Source organism: Dendropsophus ebraccatus, chromosome 11 (genome assembly GCF_027789765.1).
Source record: "Dendropsophus ebraccatus isolate aDenEbr1 chromosome 11, aDenEbr1.pat, whole genome shotgun sequence".
NCBI classification, from domain to species: domain Eukaryota; kingdom Metazoa; phylum Chordata; class Amphibia; order Anura; family Hylidae; genus Dendropsophus; species Dendropsophus ebraccatus.
In genome coordinates this window covers 93814109-93827516 of record NC_091464.1, presented here as the reverse complement: position 1 = coordinate 93827516, position 13408 = coordinate 93814109, and positions in this window count along the sequence as shown.

Genomic DNA, 13408 nt, shown 5'->3' with positions numbered 1-13408 from the left:
GTCTTCTATGCATGTCATTAATGTATGCAGATTGGAACGCATGTTATCCATTTGTATGCAAGATCTTCTGCTGTATCATGGAGCTCCTATCATGATTAGGCTATGGAAATTATAAATTGTGTTCCAGGTTACATTCTAAGTCTATATGAATTTTTATTATGTGGTGTGGATTATAGGATTTATTAGAATATTGTGTGAATTTTCATTACATAACAGTATTGTGTATACATGAGCTTCATTATACATTACAGTCCCTTACCTGTATCCAACTCTCTGGGATTTCACATCTTTTCTCCTTACATTACCAGTCACATGACATTGTGGAAATGTATTTGAGTCATTTTGTCCTGGTTTTGATATGACTTAAGGGATATTCCCGGCTAAGATAGTAATATTGTACTTGTAGGACATCACCCCCTCCTGGGTCAAAGGTCCTACATTGGGGTACAATGTGACACCATTCATGACTTATTTTCTTTTTCTGGGGACACACATCACACTTTTCATGAGATTTTTGTTTCCCCCACATTTTCCTTAACACCGGAACACCATAGTCCACTTTCTCACTTTGTCGTTCATTTCTTTCCAAGTCCATTAGAGGAGACATGCATCGGACTGCTGTACAGGGAGGGCGAAACGGGCGCAGTATAGTGCAGCCCGTACATGACAGGGTGGGCAGGAAGGGGTTAAGCTAGGGAAGCTGGCTGCTAGCATGGTTGCTATAGTGAAAGGGCAGCAGCCATTCAGAAGTGCGGGGCTCTATGAATGGGCCAATAGGGGTAGTGTTAGGAGCGTGGGGGGAGTGCCATAGCTGGGGGGTAGAAATAGGTCAGGGGGAGGGGTTACCTCATTCTGCAGCGTCCGGACCTGAGACAGCCCGCCCGCCCTATTGCTTTTGCTTGGCCGGTGGTGTGGGGCTCGTTCCTGATCATCGTCGCGGCAGCCCGCGGAGGGGTGGTCACGGATGGCCCTGAGTGAGTTGGTTCAGGGGCCCATTTAAAGTGATGGGAAACCCCTGTTTTTTGTTATCTGCAGTTCGGTTTGGGATTTGGTGCAGGTGGTTACCGCTTAAGCGGTTATTCTGAGGTTCCATAGGAACCAGGTGGACAGCAGTACATGGCATATTTGCCATCCCTGAGCCGGCGCGGTGCGACTGGGGGTTCTATAGATTACACTTGTACTGCTTGGTTGGGCTATCCGTTACCTCCCCATGTTGTGGCTATGTTTACAAGATGCAATCAAAAGGTTTTATATATATAATGTTTACAGAGTTATTTATGTTTTTCTATTTAATAAAGAGGCTGCTGTGGCCAGTATTTTCCAACGTTATACGTGTGGTGTCCGTTATTGGGGTGGGGGTGAGTAAAAGGGAACTGTTAAAGTGAGGGGTAACGCTGGGTATGGGGTTGGTTCTTCTACCCCGTAATCTGCCTTACCCGGGTCATGAGAACCAGTCTCAGCAGGCACACAGTCCCCATTCTCAGCAGGCACACAGTCCCCATTCTCAGCAGGCACACAGTCCCCATTCTCAGCAGCCCCATTCTCATCATGCACACAGTCCCCATTCTCATCAGGCACACAGTCCCCATTCTCATCATGCACACGGTCCCCATTCTCAGCAGGCACACAGTCCCCATTCTCATAAGCCCTTTGGTTTCCCTTATTGGTAACATCCAGGTTGTTACCCTCGGCAACATGAAACCTCTCACTTCCAGCTACATTGGATGGGACTGTATGAGTGACACTCGGCTCAGACATTGCCCGATAGGTCTCACTACCTCTCACTCCAGACAGGGCAACATACAGACTGCAGACACTTTCAGTCTCCACAGTGACAGTCTTCCCATCAGCTCCTTCATGCACATCTGTGTACTGAGGACTCCGTTCCTCCAAAGTTTCCTCTTCACCATTTATATGAGCCTCAGCAACTTCAAGACTCCGTGTAAGAGGCACTAGCTCCTCAACCGGACCTTCTCTGGCCACCATCTCATCATCTGCTACTTGAGGCATGTTCACATTAGCCACAGGAACAGCTTCTGGTGGCTCTTCTACTACTCTGTGACCACCACTGACCCCACTGGATGCTAATACTGTGTGATCACCACTAACCCCACTGGATGCTAATACTGTGTGACCACCACTGACCCCACTGGATGCTAATACTGTGTGACCAGGGCCGGACTGGGACTGAAAATCAGCCCTGGCACTCACACCCCTCCAGCCCACATACCATATCACACTTAGGTCCTTAGGTTGTTCTTAGGTTGTGTTGTGTTGTATTGCAGCTCAGTTCCATTGACTGGAATGGTGCAAAGTCTATTTATCTATCTATCTCCTTTCTATCTATCTATCTATCTATCTCTCTATATCCTTGACTTAAGGTATTGCTGAGTCCCTTCGTCTATCCCCTACCGACCACTACCCCCCCACTAAAACCCCGTATACCACACACCCCCTCCCCCCTTTTGCCCATTAATTGAGGACACCTCCTTTAACGTTGGAAAAAATTGGCCATAACAGCCTCTTTATTAAAAGTGCTTCCAATAATTAACAAACATAAAAATAAATAACAATAATAACCATAACATTAGTTAACCCATTATGACTAGGGAGGTCTGGCAGAGCACCCTGCAGCAGCACCAGTATTCCTGGCTATCCCCCCAGCCGCACCGCGCCGACTCAGGGGCTGACAAATCTGTCATCTGGCACTGCACCATTTCCCATCCACAAGCCACCAAACAAGCGGGGAGTATCATCCCTCTTATGGGTCCCCATCCAAATTACCACCTTAACGTGCCCTGCAAGACCTCCCTACCGCAGGCTGCCATGACAAAGAAAGCACCCAAAGCCCACACCCGAACACCAAAAGCCTGTAATAGGGCGGGCGGGCGGGCTGAATCAGGTCCGGCAAGAACTGTAGCTCCACCTCTTCCTCCTCTTCTTATAACACCGCGTCCGTTGGTAAGTGACTCACCTAGCAACTCCCGCGTTTTCTCCTCAAACCCCTCACCCCCTCCCAACTGGCTCACACTTAACCCCTTACTGCCCCACTTAACCCTTTAAACTACATTCCCAGCTAACCTAGTCATGCTGGGCCTCCGCTAGGTCTGCGCCTCCCGCTCCGTGCCCTTCCTTGACTTAAGGTATTGCTGAGTCCCTTCGTCTATCCCCTACCGACCACTACCCCCCCACTAAAACCCCGTATACCACACACCCCCTCCCCCCTTTTGCCCATTAATTGAGGACACCTCCTTTAACGTTGGAAAAAATTGGCCATAACAGCCTCTTTATTAAAAGTGCTTCCAATAATTAACAAACATAAAAATAAATAACAATAATAACCATAACATTAGTTAACCCATTATGACTAGGGAGGTCTGGCAGAGCACCCTGCAGCAGCACCAGTATTCCTGGCTATCCCCCCAGCCGCACCGCGCCGACTCAGGGGCTGACAAATCTGTCATCTGGCACTGCACCATTTCCCATCCACAAGCCACCAAACAAGCGGGGAGTATCATCCCTCTTATGGGTCCCCATCCAAATTACCACCTTAACGTGCCCTGCAAGACCTCCCTACCGCCATACGATCAGGCGTGACCCCTTACGCCTGAGAGTCCCGCCACACCTGCAGCGCCTTCTCGATACCCTCCTGAAGCCCCAAACACCAGATGTCTGTGCCCACCCCATTAAGATGAACCCCATCATCCAGCATATGGCCAGGAGCAGGAGTTTCCAAACACCTATGTCGCACAGCAATCCCCCCATTCCGAACTATAAAACTAGACACGGCCCTGTTAACCTTGCGCCTGGCCCTATTTATGCAGTCCACGGATCTGGCATAACGCCAATTCAGCCGGGCCACAATTTCCGACCAGACTACCACAATGCCAGGGAACAATGACCAGAGGCGGAGGACATCAAACTTAATGTCCCTAATCAATTCCCGTGACGACCTCACACCCAGGTCATTGCCCCCGACATGAATCACCAACACATCTGGAGAGCGATCCATCCTTGAATAAAAATGGACCTCCGGCAGTAGCCCGCTCCACAACAGTCCCCCTATACCTATCCATCTAATGACGGCCTCACTTCTCTTGAAGCCCAGCTGCCGGCCGTCAGGCCTAACGTCGGCTCTCCGAGCTCCCCTCCGCACATACGAGTGGCCCACTATCCACACGAGGCCCGCACCGTCAGCTAAAAGGAGGGGGGGGGAAACGCAAACAAAACAACACAGTAAGGAGAAAGTCACCACCATGCAAAACCACAACCCACACCAAAAGTAGGGAAAGGACAGGAAAGACAACAATCATGCACACACCAAGTCAGGCCGCACATAGAGTCGATACCGCCTGGATTCCCAGCGCCCGATACGCATCACCACCTCCTCAGGCAGATTCCACCTGGCCGCCTCCGTGGCAGCCCCAATCCTAAAGGAATGAGAATTAAACTCCGACACAGGAAGATTCAAACATTGCAACAATCTCCTAAAAATAGCCACAAACTGAAACCGCGAAAGGGACCTCCCGTCCCGATGCACCAACAAAGGACCCCCAACCATGGCCCGAACACCCAAAAAACTAGCCACACAACGAACCGGACAAGCCACACAATCCTCTACACCGTGTAAAACCACCCGAACGCCTCTCCCCGTCCGTACAGTCTTCGTCCGCCTAAGCCAGCAAACCACAGAATCACTACCGCACTGCACATCAGCAAACTGCAAACCCCCACTACTCACACAAGAACGACTAACCAACTCCCCGATCCTAAACGCCCCAAAAAAGGCCAACGAATAAGCTGCACTAAACAAGCTATGTTCATAATCATCACGACACACCCCCGCCAACTGACCCAACAACTCCAGCAAAACCCCAAACGTCACTGGTCTCCGGCCGTCCGGCGGAGAAGCCCTTAAAGCATACCCCTTCAGGGCCTGCCGCACCAAAAAATGTTTGGTGACATCGACTACCTGAAAGGCCTTGAACCAGAAGGCCAAACCCGCTAACCTCCGCTGCATCCCAGACTTCGAAACTGACCTAGAAAAGGAATCCCCAATCCAAAACAACAAAACAGGCAACACATCCCCATACAACGGATCACAACTCACCTCAAGACAAAGCCCTTCCCATTCCCGCCATACCGCACTGTATGCCCTCCACGTCACCTCACTCAAGGAGCGCCGCAGAAGCCCTAACGCTGTCCGAACGCCAGGTCCCAGAGTCGGGGAGGACAAGGCTCGCCATGCTGCTCCGCGTCCGGCGCCAACCGACGGAACCTGTCCCACTGAAACCGAGAGAGGGCATCAGCAACAGAGTTAGACACACCGGGAACATGTTCCGCCACCAACCATACATTCAAAGATAGACACAACAATACCAGGTGACGCAATAACCGCACTACCGGAGGGGAAGACGCCGTCAAGGAGTTGATGGCATAGACCACAGCCAGGTTATCACAATGAAACCGTAACCGTCTATTACCCAACTCCCCCCCCCCAAACCTCCAATGCAGCCACAATAGGGAACAACTCCAACAAGGCAAGGTTAGTCAGGAACCCCGCCTCTCTCCAAGAAACTGGCCATTCCCCAGCAAGCCACCGACCCTGAAAATAGGCCCCGTAACCCACACTCCCCGACGCGTCAGTATAGAACTCCAAACCTGCATTATCAGCCCACTCCTCCTGCCACACCGACCTCCCATTGTACCGTGCCAGAAAATCACTCCACACTCGCAAATCCTCCCTATGCTCCCCATTCAAACGGATAAAATGTAGCGGGCTCCTAACTCCTGCCGTAGCCAAAGACAAACGCCTACAAAATATCCGCCCCATAGGGATAATCCGACAGGCAAAATTCAGCTTACCCAATACAGACTGCAACTGACGCAAGCGCACCTTCTTAGCCACTCTCAACTCCCCCACCACCTGCACCAAGTCAAGCAATTTGTCCTCGGGTAACCTGCACTCCATAGCCACCGAATCTATTTCGATCCCCAGAAAACGGATAGTGGTAGTAGGCCCTTCCGTCTTCTCAGGAGCTAAGGGGATACCAAAACGCTGCGCAACCTGCTCAAGAGTATGAAGCAACACCGAACACACCCGGGACTCTGGAGGGCCGATGCACAGGAAATCATCTAAATAATGCAAGACGGAGTTCAGACCCGCCTCCTCCCGGACCACCCACTCAACAAAAGTGCTGAAACACTCAAAGTACGCACAAGAAATCGAACACCCCATCGGGAGACAGCGGTCCACATAAAAAGAGCCGTCCCACATGCACCCGAGGAGATGAAAACAGTCAGGGTGGACCGGCAGGAGCCGGAATGCCGCCTCGATATCCGTCTTGGCCATAAGGGCCCCCGGACCCAATCGGCGCACCCAAGCCACTGCCCTATCAACCGAAACATATGTCACTGAACACAACTCATCATCAATACCGTCATTCACAGAAAAACCTACCGGGTAAGACAAATGATGTATGAGACGGAATTTGTTAGGCTCCCTCTTAGGAACGACTCCCAAGGGGGATACCCGCAAGTGAGGCCAAGGAGGCTCCCTAAAGGGGCCCGCCATACGACCTAACGCCACCTCCCTCCCCAATTTATCGGCCACTATCTCAGGGTGCATTCTAGCAGACTTTAAGTTCCTGGGGCGAAAAACCGGCGCATCAACCAAAAATGGGATGCGAAAACCAAAACGAAAACCCTCCTCCAAAAACCGCGCAGCGCTTGCATCAGGATATCTACTTAGGTACGGGACCATCTCGTCTACCCTCACCGGTGTCACCCCTCTTGTTAACAGCGTCCGATTGTCCGCCCTTCGGTTTCCTGAAGCACCTAACTGCGCTGTGGGACCCCCCGCAATGCCAGCATTCATGTTTGAAGCGGCAGGTGCCTGGGAAACGACACTGCCCTTCGTTAAATTGCCAACAGCAACCCGGTCGGCGAGAGGCCGGGGGGCCCTGTGTCTCGGAGACACCCCCGGCCCCGGCCCGAAACGGCTGCTGAGGCAAACGCGCTGCCACCATGAGACGCATCCAAAGACTGATGTCTTTGTGATCCCAACGAATGGCGGGGCGTACTGCCTTCCGCTGACGAAATTGCTCGTCATACCGAAGCCAGGCCGTCCCGCCATACACCCTGTACGCCTCTGCAATAGAATCTAAATAACAAAACAACCCCGAACAATGCTGCGGGGCCTTCTCACCAATAACGCACGCTAGAATACAAAAGGCCTGCAACCAATTAGAAAAGGTGCGGGGGATAAGGCGATATCGCCGCCGCTCCTCCTCCTCCTTCTTGGACTCCGTCACTTTCACCCTGTCCAAGTTAAATTTTTCCAAAGGTAACAGGGAAAAAATCTCGACGTATTCGTCTTTCCAGATTTTCTCCCTGACCTCCTGCTTCAGGTGCGCCCCCAACGGGCCATCAAAACAAACATAAACCTCACCCCGAGCTGCATCGTCCAAACGGACCGGATCCACCACGGGGTCAGAGGCAGATAACGCTGCCACCGGCGCAGGCGCAACCCCCGCGACCGCATCACCCCTTTGCGTGTCAACTACAGCTGCCTGATTCCCACCCGACGTAACCTGGACACCCCCTGGACCGCCCGCCTCCACCCAAGCACTAACCGGGGATGGCGCCGCTGAGGGAGCAGCGACCAGGCGACTAAACAGCTGACCTATACCCGCCAGTAAAGGACCCACCCAATCGCTCTGCGCAGACACACCAGGGACAGCAGAAGAGACAGATGCTAACGAATTCCCACCCATCCACACAGAAGAAGAAGAAGCAAGCGGAAGAAAAGAGGACATAGAGGGGTTATGCTCACCAAGCTGACTCTGGCCAGGCGCCGGAACAGCCGAATGCCCGGATCCGCGATGACGGAAGCCTTCGTCTCCTGACTCTTCTCCCGAACTCTCTGGCGCCCAGGACCCGGTGTAAGCCGTCTGCCGCTGTGCGTCGTCTCTGCTGGGCCCGGCCGCCGCCACGACCATCGACACCGGTCCTGTCCGACTGGAAGGAGGAGCCACCTGGCGGGACGAACTCCTGGACCCTCTGCGACGTCGGGCTCCCTCCGCCTGGTGAGCGAAGGTAGCGGGCGGAGCTCCTGCTCCCCCACGGACATCACTTGCTGCAGCAGCAGCAGCACCTGCGGCAGCTGAAGGGGACAGGCGCTGGGCACCAGGGACATCATGCAAGGCAGCCTCTCCGCTCTGCAGCTCTGGAGAGGCTGCTGCACTGCTCTGGGAGGGGCCAGGGGAAGAGAGGAGGGAGGAAGGGGAGGCCAGGAGAGAGATCCCCTCCTCAGCAAAATCCACCTGCCGGGACCCTCTCCGCCGCTCCCCACGATCCCCCAGCAGCGTCGGGGTTAAGGCGGAGGGGCCGGCAAGTGGAAGGAGGGACAGGAGAGACGGGGGAGACCAGGGGGCGGGGCCTCCCGCAGCAGCACGGCCCCGCGGTGCCGCCGGATTCCTCCCGGCTCGAGCAGCAGGTGAGATCCTGCCCTGCTCCCCGGAGCCGACCGGAGGGTCCCTGGAGGGGCTCCTTGGCCGCCGGGACCGGGCGGGAGCCCGTGTGCGGGCCGCGTTAGGCCGCCGGCAGTCCGGAGGGGGCGGAGAGAGGCCAGGTGAGGGGGGAGGAGCCGGGGGAGGAGCCGGGCCACCAGAGGAGAAGGCCGGAGCTCCCCTGGAAGACGGAGCCAGCCGGGATGCCAGAGGAGGGGGGACAGCCGCATCCGCAGCCCTGCTGCGACCCCGCCGAGCCGCGCGATTCCTGCCCGGCCGGCCACCAGCAGCAGGGCGGGCCCGGCCGCCGGCGCCGACCAGAGGGTCCTGTGAGGGGCTCCTGGCACGTCGGGACCGCTTCGGGCTGGATGAGGGGCTGAGACGGACCGGCGGGCGGCTCCTGCGCGCCCGCACAGCTCTGGCCGTCGGAGGGGGGTCCTGGGCAGGGGCTGGGTGGTGGGTGGGGGCCGGTGAGGGAGGCACAGGTGGGGGCTCCATGGCTAACCTCATCTGTTCCTCCAGCCAGGAAGCCCCGTGCTGTGCCACCAACCCCCGGAGGGACTGAAGAAAGGTCTGGTCTGCCATCCGGATCCGCGACAACAGCAGCAGCAGCAGCAGCTCTCCACAGACGAATCCAGCAGCTCCTCGTGGGCACCTCCGCGCTGAATCAGGTCCGGCAAGAACTGTAGCTCCACCTCTTCCTCCTCTTCTTATAACACCGCGTCCGTTGGTAAGTGACTCACCTAGCAACTCCCGCGTTTTCTCCTCAAACCCCTCACCCCCTCCCAACTGGCTCACACTTAACCCCTTACTGCCCCACTTAACCCTTTAAACTACATTCCCAGCTAACCTAGTCATGCTGGGCCTCCGCTAGGTCTGCGCCTCCCGCTCCGTGCCCTTCCTATCTATCTATCTATCTCTCTATATCCTATCTATCTATCTATCTCCTATCTATCTATCTATCTCCTATCTATCTCCTATCTATCTATATCCTATCTATCTATCTATCTATCTATCTATCTATCTATCTCCTATCTATCTATCTATCTATCTATCTATCTCCTATCTATCTATCTATCTATCTATCTCCTATCTATCTATCTATCTATCTATCTATCTATCTATCTATCTATCTCCTATCTATCTATCTATCTATCTATCTATCTATCTATCTATCTATCTATCTCCTATCTATCTATCTCCTATCTATCTCCTATCTATCTATCTATCTATCTATCTATCTATCTCCTATCTATCTCCTATCTATCTATCTCCTATCTATCTATCTATCTCCTATCTTCTATCTATCTATCTCCTATCTTCTATCTATCTATCTATCTATCTATCTATCTATCTATCTATCTATCTCCTATCTATCTATCTCCTATCTATCTCCTATCTATCTATCTCCTATCTATCTATCTATCTATCTATCTATCTATCTATCTATCTATCTATCTATCTCCTATCTATCTATCTATCTATCTATCTATCTATCTCCTATCTATCTATCTATCTATCTATCTATGTATCTATCTATCTATCTATCTATCTCCTATCTATCTATCTATCTATCTATCTCCTATCTATCTGTCTATCTATCTATCTATCTATCTATCTATCTATCTATCTATCTATCTATCTATCTATCTATCTATCTATCTCTTATCTATCTAAACAGCAGAATGGAGTGCACTCACAGAAAAAGTGATTGGAGTGCCAACAATGGAGACTGGAACCACGTCCCCTATTCAAACAAATCCAAGAATTTGCAGCGCTTCCATATGGTGAAAAAACTTGTGGTATTTTATTTCAAAAAATCATCAGCTAGTGCAACATTTCTGTCTCATCATGAGACCTTTCTCAAGAATGCTTGAGAAAGGTCTTATGATGAGATAGAAATGTTGCACTAGCTGATGATTATTTGAAATAAAATACCACAAGTTTTTTCACCATATGGAAGCGCTGCGAATTCTTGGATTTATCTATCTATCTATCTATCTATCTATCTCCTATCTATCTATCTATCTCCTATCTATCTATCTATCTATCTATCTATCTCCTATCTATCTATCTATCTATCTATCTATCTATCTATCTATCTCCTATATATCTATCTATCTATCTATCTATCTATCTATCTATCTATCTCCTATCTATTATGCAACAACAGGCTACAGCAGCAATCAGAGGTGTAAGTAGGGTCCTAGGAAAATTTTTAGGATATTTAAAATAATATTACACATTTCCTGTATAATGTTAGCACTGATAAGACAATTTTCTATGCATGATAATACTGTATATCTCTAAATAGCTGTCATAGTTACCAACTAACACCAGTATACAGGAAGCGAATATCATCATTACTGTTACTGACCAATCCTTTATAAAGGGACTGATACTACCATTATTACAGTATACAAGTCACAGACAATATCTCAACACTGTGACCACCATGTGATCATCACAACAACATGACTAATACCACTATGCTGTCACTGAAGAAAATCCACTACGTGAACACAAGTATTACCAATAAAATGAATATACACAGGACAAATAATACCATGACCACCGCCGTCATCATCATACAGTGACTGGATAATACTGCTGTACTGTCTATTAATAATATTCCCTTTATAGCACCAGTATATAAAATACAATATTCTACCTCAGCAGGATTTGGGTTAATGTGAACCTAAACTTACTGTAAGGTCACTCATCTCTAGCCGTGACCACATAGAGGTAAAGATCCAGCTATACAATGGATCTACAGGCCTTAAGAGTACGTTCACACATATAGGATCTGCAGCAGATTTCATGCTGCAGATATCTTTGTTACTCAATGACGGAACCCAGCATCAAATATGCAGCAGATCCTGTACGTGTGAATGCACCCAAAAAGTGATTATGCATGATTGTGCAGTTGCATCCAGTGACTTACAGGAGGCGTCTTCCTACATGAATCATAAGTGACGTTCTTGGTAGTCAAAGTTGTCTGTTTTTTCCTTTTCTTTCCATCTGGCTCAGCCCATCATGAAGATTTCTTGAGCCATGACTCTTCTCCCCAGAATCTGCGAGACAAACACTTTAGGCTCCACGCTCCAGCATCATCCTAACCTTATACCTCATCATAAACCTATATTCCCCATTGCTTTACACAGTAACAATGTCCCCTCTGATCTCCCACATAAGCAATCAGGCCCAATATGTGCCTCCAAATAGTAGTCAAGCAGCTCCGTGTGCCTATATAGTATTAGACCCTCTGTGCTATGTCATTATATAGGCAACTTCAATGCTCCCCTATAGTAAGCTCCCCTGAGCAGCAGTCCCCATATACCATAGGTCCCACTGAGCAGAACTTATATAGCAGAGGTCCCCATGTGCAGCCCATAAATAATATAGCCCCCCACACATAATATAGATGCCCTGTGCAGTCCCACATAATATAGCCCTTTCCCCTGTGTAGCCCACAAAGTATATCCTACCTTTGTAGCCCCTACATAGTATAGGTCCCTGTGTAGCCAGCCCCCACATAGCATAACCCCAATATATTACCCCCCCCCCCCATGTAGCCCCCCACATAGTATAGGTCCCTGTGTAGCCAGCCCCCACATAGCATAGCCCCAAAATATTACCCCCCATGTAGCCCCCCACATAGTATAGGTCCCTGTGTAGCCAGCCCCCACATAGCATAGCCCGAATATATTACCCCCTCCCCATGTAGCCCCCCACATAGTATTGGTCCCTGTGTAGCCAGCCCCCACATAGCATAGCCCCAAAATATTATTCCCGCCCCGGTGTAGCCCCCCACATAGTATAGGTCCCTTTGTAGCCAGCCCCCACGTAGTATAACCGCAACCTATTATTCCCGCCCCCTGGAGCCCCCCACATAGTATAGGTCCCTGTGTAACCAGCCCCCACATAGTATAGCCCCCAAGATATTACCCCCCCCCCCCGTAGGCCCCACATAGTATAGGTCCCTGTGTAGTCAGCCCCCACATAGTATAGCCCCCCAACATATTATCCCCCCTCCCGTGTAGGCCCCCACATAGTATAGGTCCCTGTGTAGTCAGCCCCCACATAGTATAGCCCCCCCAACATATTATTCCCCCCCCCCGTGTAGGCCCCCACATAGTATAGGTCCCTGTGTAGTCAGCCTCCACATAGTATAGCCGTATAGCCCCAACATATTACCCCCTTCCCATGTAGCCCCCCACATAAGATAGGTCCTTGTGTAGCCAGCCCTTACATAGCATAGCCCCAATATATTACCCCCCCCCATGTAGTATAGGTCCCTGTGTAGCCAGCCCCCACATAGTATAGCCCCAACATATTACCCCCTTCCCATGTAGCCCTGCACATAGTATAGGTCCTTGTGTAGCCAGCCCTTACATAGCATAGCCCCAATATATTACCCCCCCCCACACATAGTATAGGTCCCTGTGTAGCCAGCCCTCACATAGAATAGCCCCCAACATATTATCCCCCCCTGTGTAGCCCCCCACCATAGTATAGGTCCCTGTGTAGTCATCCCCCACATAGTATAGCCCCAACATATTAAACCCCCCCCCCGTGTAGCCCCCCCACATAGTATCGGTCCCTGTGTAGTCAGCCCCCACATAGTATAGCCCCAACATATTATCCCCCCCCATGCAGCCCCCCCCCATAGTAAATGTGGCCTTCTGTACAGCCCCCACATTGTAAAAAAAAAACAACAAAAGTATACTCACCTCGGATCCAGCAGATTCTTCCTGGTCCTCTCTGGTCCGGTGCCGTTAGCTGCTTACATATTCCGTCATCAGCAGCCCGATGCAGACCGGCCCCGGAGTCTCCCAGCTCCAGCCCCGCGGCGCCTGCACCTCTCTCATCTACTGCACGTCGGCGGACGTGTGACG